Genomic DNA, 9,991 nt, shown 5'->3' with positions numbered 1-9,991 from the left:
AATATTTTGTTTGTGAAATAAGTTATGTTTTTAGAGCATGTGGTATTGATAAGCCATAGTATTGGCCCATGGTATTATAACAAAACCAATTTTTTACAAGTTAATAATATCCACTGTAAAGTGGGGGGTGAATATCCATGGTTAAGAATCTTGTCATATTGTTATAAAATATTTTGGTTGTGAAATAAGTTATGGTTTTTGGGCTTGAGGTATTGATAAGCCATGGTATTGGCTCATGGTATTGTAACAAAACCTATTCACAAGTTAATAACAAAATCAAATTATAGCAAATTGAATTTTATTATTTTTATTATTAACTGAGCCAACATTTATATTTTTGCACTCATCCCCATACTTTTGACTTTTATTAGTATTATTACTATTATTCTTTAACTAAGCCCCTATTTAGAATTGTTTACATACTTACATTACACCCAGGGAAAATTTTAAGAATATAAAATTATCTTGAAGTTTAAAAACATGAGTGGATCTCACTAGTCCCTAATATGAAAACTATAAAATGTTTATTGATGTATTTGTAAAATTATTCAAATTTATGATGATTTTGTATATACTCTCTATATACCTATTTTTAAGGTAAAATCATTTTATATTGTAAAATTTGGGCGAATTATTTTTATAAAAAATGGAAATTGGGGAATCATTTTTTTGAAAAAATCATGGAAAATTAGCCCACTTGCGAATATTAGCCCCTAAAATTTTCCATGATTACATCTACAGATCTACTCTATACTCTATAAATATTGTATTTATTGTTTTTTATGAAGGGATTTTAAAATTTTTGAAAAAATTCAGCCTTAATTTTGATGTAACAAAGCCCTCCTAATTCCAATATTCATTTACTTTCTAAAACAAGTAGTATATTTTCACTTTTCATAGGGCGAAGGAAAACTAGTAGATATTTTCACTTTTCACAAGGCGGGAGGGAGAACCAGATTGAAGAGAGTTGTGAATTAAATTTTCACTTGTCATAAGGCGGAGGGAGGGAAAACTAGTAGCATATTTTCACTTTTCACAGGGCAGGAGGGAAAACAAGATTGAAGAGTTGTGAATTAAGGATTGAAGAGAGTTGTGAATTAAGGTTTTACTAGTAGCATATTGATATCGATCCCACCATTAGATCTTAAATCCATTAATGGAGCCCAGGTATGTTTCATTTCCAACCTCGTTGCATTTACACCCCACTTTTAATCTTCTTCCAGATAGGGAGGAGTACACACACCTCAGATCTCTAGTTCAAAATTCATTATTTTTTTCATCCTTGCTTTTAAGTTTACGAGTAGCATATTTTCACTTTTCACAGGGCGGGAGGGAAAACGAGATTGAAGAGAGTTGTGAATTAAGGTTTTACCAGTAGCAGACTAATATCGAACCCCACCATTGGATATTCAATCCATTAATGGCGCCCAGGTATGTTTCATTTCTAACCTCGCTGCATTTCCACCCCACTTTTAGTCTTCTTCCACACAAGGAGGATTGGTTCAAAATTCACTATTTTTTTCATCCTTTCTTTTAAGTTTAAGAGTAGCATATTTTCACTTTCCACGGGGCAAGAGGGAAAATCAGATTGAAGAGTGTTGTGAATTAAGGTTTTACTAGTAGCAGACTGATATCGAACCCCACCATTGGATCTTCAATCCATTAATGGTACCCAGGTATGTTTCATTTCTAACATCGCTTCATTTCCACCCCACTTTTAGTCTTCTTCCACATAGGAAGGAGTACACACACCTCAGATCCCCCACCATTGGATCTTCAATCCATTAATGGTTCCCAAGTATGTTTCATTTCTAACTTTACTTCATTTACACCCCACTTTTAGTCTTCTTCCACACAGGGAGTAGTACACACACCTCGGATCTCTGGTTCAAAATTCACTATTTTTTTCATCCTTGCTTTTAAGTTTACGAGTAGCATATTTTCACTTTTCACAGGGCGGGAGGGAAAATGAGACTGAACAGAGTTGTGAGTTAAGGTTTTACCTCTTCAATCCATTAATGGCGCCTAGACATGTTTCATTTCTAATCTTGCTGCATTTCCACCCCACTTTTAGTCTTCTTCCACACAAAGAGGACTAGTTCAAAATTCACTATTTTTTTCGTCCTTTCTTTTAAGTTTAAAAGTAGCATATTTTCACTTTTCATAGGGTGGGAGGCTAAACGAGGGAACATAGGTAAAAGCATATTTATTTTTCCTTCTTTTATGGTTTCTCTCTATAGAGCTGATTTTACTAGGTGTACATTGTATGCATCTCAAAATTTCTCTTTAGGAAATCCTATTTTTATTGTTTCCAAGAAAAACTCTCTGGGAATCCCAATGGATGTTTCCCCACATTCATGGATGGAATCCCTGGTAAACCCATTGGTATTGACTAGTGCACCTCACCCAAGGGATTTCAAACAGGGCACTTTCCAGCATAGAACTAGCCAAATACCCAGTAACATTATTGACATTTGGTTGGGCTAACCCCTTGGGCTCAATAAATCATAATCAACTACACTATTTTCCATATTAACATATTGATCCTATTTAACATTTTGTTAGAGTAACCATAACAATACAAGCATGTTCCTATTTTTATTTTGGTTTCTAATTCCTTCTTCGCTGTGGTGACAACTTTATATGACTGTATAGATGTTTATTTTTGTCAGAGTATATGTTGAAAAGTAGATGCTCTCTTACATTCTACCTTGTCTATTATGTATTGATGGATTTCAATTTCATTAGTTGTGACCAAAGCACTGTGTCAGGCATGTATACAAGGATTCTTGTATCATTATTTATAAACTAAACATTGTCCTTAACCAAGCAAAGTAGATCCTTAATGCTACATGTTTGTATCTTAGGGAACTTCCAATCCTATTAAATGAGGTGAAATTTAAGTGTTTCCAGAATCCAAATCTCATGTTTTGTGAATTCACTCATATATGGTCCTCGAAAAGCGGAGTGAAATTTAATTATTTCCAAATCTTAAGTTCTGTGAATTCACTCATATTTGGTGTTGGAATCTTTAGAGCAAACAAGAAGAATTTCTTTTACTTGCATTCAAATTTTCCAAAAATAATACTAAATTTCTCCCTGACTAAAATTCTCCCTGAAATGGATTTGGGATTGAAAATTTTGTAAATATTTTTAGGGAAACAACCCAAAATACTTTTTCCAAATTAGAGTTTTATAACACTAGGTACTAAAACAGTCTTCTACTTTCTGTTGCAAATGTTTGATAGAGTCTTCCCAGAATTTGATCAAAAAATTAGGTAGATGCACTGGACAGACATAATTTTTAATGAATAATCACTTAACATAAATGATATATTAGGTTGCATAAATATATAACTTAATAATTTTTTATGAATAATCACTTAACATAAATGATATATTGGGTTGCATAAATATATAAATTAGAAGCATGAAATGAAGAAGAAATCTCAATGAGATTGATGTATTGTTAAATGAGTTGAAAGAGGCCAGGAATAACTTTGACTAGAGGGTGTAGAAAATGGCATAATTTTGTTCTGGTTTGATAGATTTAGAACTAAAAATGAGCAATTTTCTTGCTTGCATAACTTGGGAAGATTTTTGTATCTCAAGTCTCAACCTTATTGAATAATATGATTTATGCCTTGCAATGTTGAGATATGTTGTGATACCACTTGCTAGTAACCTAAACACTTTGGATGAAAATTTAGCTGTGAATTTTACTTGCAAAAGATATAAGTGAAAATATAGATTAATTGTCCCTTGTGTAGAATTTCCTTGAAATTACGCCACTGCTTGAATGAATAAATATGAAACTAATTGTTGCATGAAGACAAAACATATCTCTACCAATTTGTAGTGGAATAGAACATAAATAAAACACAATCTCACTATAGCAAAAAAACAAAATTTTCTAGGGAACCCAACTCGGAAAACCCTCTTCTAGCTGTAGAAATTTAAAATACTATCCATATTAGACTTTGAGACACCTTCTTCAAGGCCAGGTTCATCAATGCTTATTGCTTTCCATATTCATTTTCATAAGCATTAGGGTTGTTGTCCGTCAAATCAGAGTAGCTAGAAAGAATCTCTTTGATTTCAGAAAGCAGATCAAGATCAACTTCATCCAAGAATCCCCTAGAAGGCTCATCAGTAGCAAGAAGAAAGGTCTTTTTTTATTTTATTTCATCACATGCATCCATGATAATCACTAATTTGTCTTCATTTCTTTCACAGTTGTTTTCAATGTTAGATGCAAAAGGTAATTTAGTATGATATAATCCTTAGGTAACCAACCTCAGACATATTGTTGGTTAATTTATGTTGTTTGAAGTTTATTGAGTTTGAGTTTTATCGTGAAACTACTAGAAGTGTACTAGAATGGGTGAGTTGATTATCTTGATAACAATGTTATGGTTTGATCTAGTCCTTGAAAGGAACTTATAGTTGATGGTCAAAATTTCACATTCCTTTCAATTTTTTATTTTCACATATAACAAATATCTTTATGTTATAGCCTCTAGCTAGATATATACAGTAACTGCCACTCAGAAGTTGGATGCCATCATTTTGGAGCTTGAGCTTACTCAACTTACATTTGTTTGAGTTGAAAATGTCATTAGATCTCATTATATCATCTATTGTAGAGCATGAATCCAATTTAGCTTTGTTTTAGTTAAAAATGTAATTAGATCTTGCTATATCATCTTTTGTAGAGAATGAATCCAATTTCTCATAGTCCATTTGCTTGAGGTATAACAAAGCTACTTTAATTCATTAAACTTACTTTTCATATTCTATTTCCTGATTGTGATTCTGCATGCCACGTCTGCATTGGAAAAGGGGCATATTTAATGAAGTGTGGAAGGAGAGAGAAGCTTCAATTATGTCCTGTCAAACTTTCAAAGGTATGTAATAAAATTTTAAAAAAATTCTCCATAGAATGTTGTTCTTTAACTTTTTCTTTTGATAATGGATTATTTATGTGATCTCCCCTCTCTTACACACAACCAGAGTCTAGACATACATGGTTTTTTGGGATATGTGGACAATGGACAGATTTACGCTAACCATTTGTCTAGAAATTTACACTATAGAAAATCAAGCATTTACAGTTGAATATTTCCTTGCCACTAAATTAGAGTTGAAGAGTCAGACTCCTATTTTTCAAGCATATACCTCACTTTTAAATCGATTTATTGCTGACTCTGTATAGACCTTCCATGGGAGGGCAAAGAGTGATCACTACCATTGCTTAATCTTTCTACAGACCAAGTAAAGATTCCAAATGTATATAAATTAGTGGCTCCTTGCAAAATCCAAAGAGTGGCACTATTGTAGCAACAAGAAATTCGTTTATTTTGAGTTCTTCATTAGTGCATTGATAGTATATTGTTTATTCCATACAATACCTCAATAGTGTATGATAAAATTACAGCTAAGCCTGTCATAATATATTGACTTACCCTCTTTTAGAGGGAAACTAAAGTGTGTGTCAAGCTTGCACATCACAATTGTATCATGCAAAGTTTACCTAGGACAAGTTTTGTGGATCTAAGCGGCAAGATACCTATTGGAATTCAAGAGGCAACAATACTACAAAGTGGGAAAGAGGTTTCACAGTTAACCTGGATTTCAAATTATGGTTGGAGTCAGTTTGTTGGAAAGATGTTGGATACCCCAACTTCCTTCTTATGACTGAGTGCAAGATTGAATCCTTCGACATATTCCTCACTCAATTGTCATTAAGTGATGGGTTTTCTCAGAAGTGTTGCACACCTTTAAACTTTACTAGATTTTTTCTTGAGTCTTCGGAGGGGGTTAACTTTTCAAAGAACACACGTACAAGAAGAGAAGAAATAATATGCCCAGCTAATTTGAATTTATCTACCTATGAATAGGGTGTTCCCATTCATAAAACTGACGACTTGCTCTACTTCTTTCTAGTGAACAACTTTGGGACTTGCCATGAATCATGAGACAATTCCAACCACATAACTATAAATTTCCTATTTAAATCTATACCAATAGATTAGAATCTGCACAAGGAGAACTCCATTCTTGTTTCGAAAGAACCTGCAATCAACTTGTACCATGCTATTTAATATTTTATGTATTTTTTCGCATCCTTGGTCTGTGACATAAATATGCAACAGGATACCTTGCATTTTCTATACTAACACTCCTAAAAAATAATAAAGTATGCCCAAATATATCATTTCAAATGATCTATGTAGCTCATCTTTTGCTTTTTCAATTATTGAAGTTGTTACCTATATTGATGAGAACTTATACAACCGATACCACAGTGACAATATATGTTACAGTTTTATCTGTGTTTCTCTGAAGGTGTTTCTCCTTCAATAGAGTAGCAATACACTGTAGTTTCCATTTAGGGGAGAAGTGTACCTAGCAGCAACCTTGGCCTGTGTGCAGATGGGTTGAATGCACATTAGAATCTATCTATTGTTTTGAAGGTGTTTCTCCTTTAACAATACTTCTTCTTAGTAGATACTTTCGGTCTACACCTTTAGTAGATGCATGCAGCCTTGGGATACATGTTGTAGATTATAGTTTTCCTATCAGGTTGTAGCAGCAATGAAAGAAGTGCATCAATTTTAGGCATATTTAGTATGCTTTTATAGTTTGAATTAGATGCTCACTTTTCTTAATTTAGGTGTTTTTATTAGTTCTGTTTTATGCACAAATTTATCTTTCAGAAAAGTGCACAGTAGAGAAGGGTTCTATATTTTGAGCAAGGTACACACTTCTAGGTAGGAGGTACTCTATTCTAGGAAGCTTTTTCCATGCAATTTAGGTGTTTTATTCGAGAATCCCAAGAGGCGCTATTGTAGCAATAAGAAATTCATTTATTTTGAGTTCTTCATTAGTGCATTTTTAGAATATTGTTTATTCCATGCAATACCTCAATATTGTATACAACCATATTTAGTATGCTTTTATAGTTTGACTTAGATGCTCACTTTTCTTAATTTAATTGTTTTACTTAGTTTTGTTTTATGCACAGATTTATCTTTAAGAAAAGTGCACAGTAAAGAAGGGTTCTATATTTTGAGAAGGGGACACACTTCTAAGTAGGAGGTACTCTATTCTAGGAAGCTTTTGCCATGCAGGTTAGGTGCTTTATCTGAGAATCCCAAGAGGCGTTATTCTAGCAATAAGAAATTCGTTTATTTTGAGTTCTTCATTAGTGCATTGATAGTATATTGTTTATTCCATGCAAGACCTCAATATTGTATGATCAAATTACAGTTAAGATTGTCATAATATTTTCACTTACCCTCTTTTAGAGGGAAACTAAAGTGTGTGTCAAGCTCGCATGACACAATTGTATCATGCAGAGTTTACCTGGCACAAGTTTTGTGGATCTAAGCAGCCAGATACCTATTGGAATTCAAGAGGGAACAATACTACAAATTGGGAAAGATGTTTCACAGTTAACCTGCCTTTTACATTATGGTTGGAGTCAATTTGTTAGCAAGATGTTGGATACCCCAACTTCCTTTTCATGACTGAGTGCAAGATTGAATCCTTCGACATATTCCTCGCTCAATTATCATTAAGCGATGGGTTTTCTCAGAAGTGATTCACATCTATAAACTTTACCAAAGTTGTTATTGAGTCTTTGGATGTGGTTATCTTTTCAAAGTACACACGTACAAGAAGATGAGAAATAATATGCCTAACTAATTTCAAGTTATCTTCATGCGAATAGGGTGTTCCCTTCCATAAACTTGATGACTCACTCTACTTCTTTCTAGTGAAAAAATTTGGGACTTTTCAAGAATTGTGAAACAATTTCAGCCCCATAACTATTAGTTTCTTATTTAAAGTTATACCCACTAGATTAGAACCCGCACAAGGAGAATTCCATTCCTGTTTCAAGATAACCTGCAGTCGACTTATACCATTATATTTAATATTTATGTATTTCTTTGCATCATTGTCCTGTGACATAAAGATGCAACAAGTTACCTTGCATTTTCTATACTAACACTCCTGAACAATAATAAAGTATGCCCAAATCTCTCATTTCAAATTGTTTATGCATCTCATATTTTGGTTTTTCAATTATCGGATTTGTTACCTATATTGATGAGATCATTGACAACCAATGCCACCATGACAATATTTGTTAGTGTTTTATCCATGTTGCACTGAAGGTGTTTTTCCTTCAGCAACACTACAATACATTGTAGTTTCCATTCAGCGGAGAAGTGTACCCTGTAGCAGCCTTAGTCTGTCTGCAAATGGGTTGAATTCACAATAGACTTTATCTATTTTTTTGAAGGTGTTTCTCCTTCAATAGTACTTCATCTTGGCAAATCCTTTCAATGTACACCTTCAGCAAATGCATATAGCCTTGGGGTACATGTTATAGATTCCAATTTTGCCGTGAGGGTATTGCAACAATGAAAGAATCACATCAATTTTAGGCATATTACTGTTGTTGTATGAAAGCATGCTTGTTTAGTGTTTCCCAAACTTATATAGAGCCATATTTATTATACTTTTATAGTTTGACTTAGATGCTCACTTTTCTTAATTTAGGTGTTTTTCTTAGTACTATTTTATGCACAGATTTATCTTTAATAAAAGTGCATAGTAGAGAAGGGTTCTATATTTTGAGAAGGGGACACTCTTCTAGGTAGGAGGTACTCTATTCTACGAAGCTTCTGTCATGCATGTTAGGTGCTTTATCCTAGACAGAGTTCTAAGTCCTTGCCTCCTTGACAAAGTCCATGCGAGACAAGACACTGGTGGATAGAGTTCCAAGTCCATAAATTTTCTAAAAACCCACCTGACCCTAGCTATCTAACCTAAAATCCTTTACATTCCAGTCATCTCTTGCCTGTGATTTCATAGAGAGAGCCCTCTCTAGTTTGGTAGGGCTAGCTACCAAACTAAAAGCTTAGTATGTGGTTACCTCCGTTGATCTCTTCATCAGCCTAGGACATTATGGAGGATAACAGAGGGCATGAAAACTAGGGAGTGCCAAGGTGTTCTAGTGAATGTAAGGTTCCCAAGTCATGGAAAAATGCAATGCTAGTTGTGAGTTCATGGCTGCCAAGGTGTGTTAGGGAATGCTAGGGCATGCTAAGATGTGCCAGATAGTATGAAGACATGTCAAACAAGATAAGATGTGCCAAGTGCTAAGGCATGCCAAGATGTAGAAGGGTTCCAATTCCCTGCCTCCTCTTCTTCCATATGATATCCACTTATGACATTTCCTTTGCAATATTTGGTGCATTTGATAGTTATAGGTCATTTATAGGTTATAAATGTCTTCAGAGTTTCACTTCTAATTGAGTATTCAACTGAACATATTGATTCTCTTATACATAATTATTTTTCCCTTCACCCAATTTTCATAACTTCAATAACCATTAGGTAGGGACCTACATCTTTGATGTTGCTTTTCTTGTTTAGTAAAATATTGTTGAGACTTTAATTTATTGAAAGTTGTAGAATTTACAATTTATGAAGTTTCAAGGTCTAATTTTAAAAAATATAATTCTTTAAAGGGTGCTAGCTCAATGGAAGAGCACTTGCTTTACAAGCAAGAGGTTGGTGGTTCGATTCCATCGTGCCCTGACATCCATATGGAATGGTGACAATCACTTTTTGGTGACGGAGGCTCTTTTGACCATCACCAATGAGCTTTGGTGACATTTTTTAGCCCTCACCAAAAATATGAAATGGTGACGGTCAACGAATGTCACCATATATACGCATCAATAGTGACAAACCCAAAGGTCCGTAACCATAAATAATTGTTATTGATATGAAATGGTGACGGTCATTGTCCGTCATTATAGTTATTATTCGTGATGGGCATTGAATGTCACCACAACACCTATACTTCTAGGAATGTAGCTTTTGGTGACGGTCAATGAATGTCACCATATATATGCACCAATAGTGACGACCATTAAAGATCCATCACAATAAATCATTATTGTTCATATGA

At 33.9% G+C, this 9,991-nt stretch overlaps 1 non-coding gene across 1 annotated transcript; it reads left to right on the top strand.

The window, feature by feature from the left end:
- Positions 1 to 9,543: 9,543 nt before the first annotated feature.
- TRNAV-UAC (transfer RNA valine (anticodon UAC)) lies at positions 9,544 to 9,615 on the top strand. Its single transcript has one exon. It is a non-coding gene; the product is annotated as a tRNA-Val (tRNA).
- Positions 9,616 to 9,991: the final 376 nt, after the last annotated feature.

The sequence above is a fragment of the Pinus tabuliformis genome, chromosome X (assembly GCF_031772625.1).
Source record: "Pinus tabuliformis cultivar Carrire ecotype Pingquan chromosome X, CPIR1, whole genome shotgun sequence".
Taxonomy (NCBI): Eukaryota; Viridiplantae; Streptophyta; class Pinopsida; order Pinales; family Pinaceae; genus Pinus; species Pinus tabuliformis.
The sequence above is the reverse complement of the archived record's forward strand: the minus strand, read 5'-3'. Positions and strand labels throughout refer to the sequence as shown.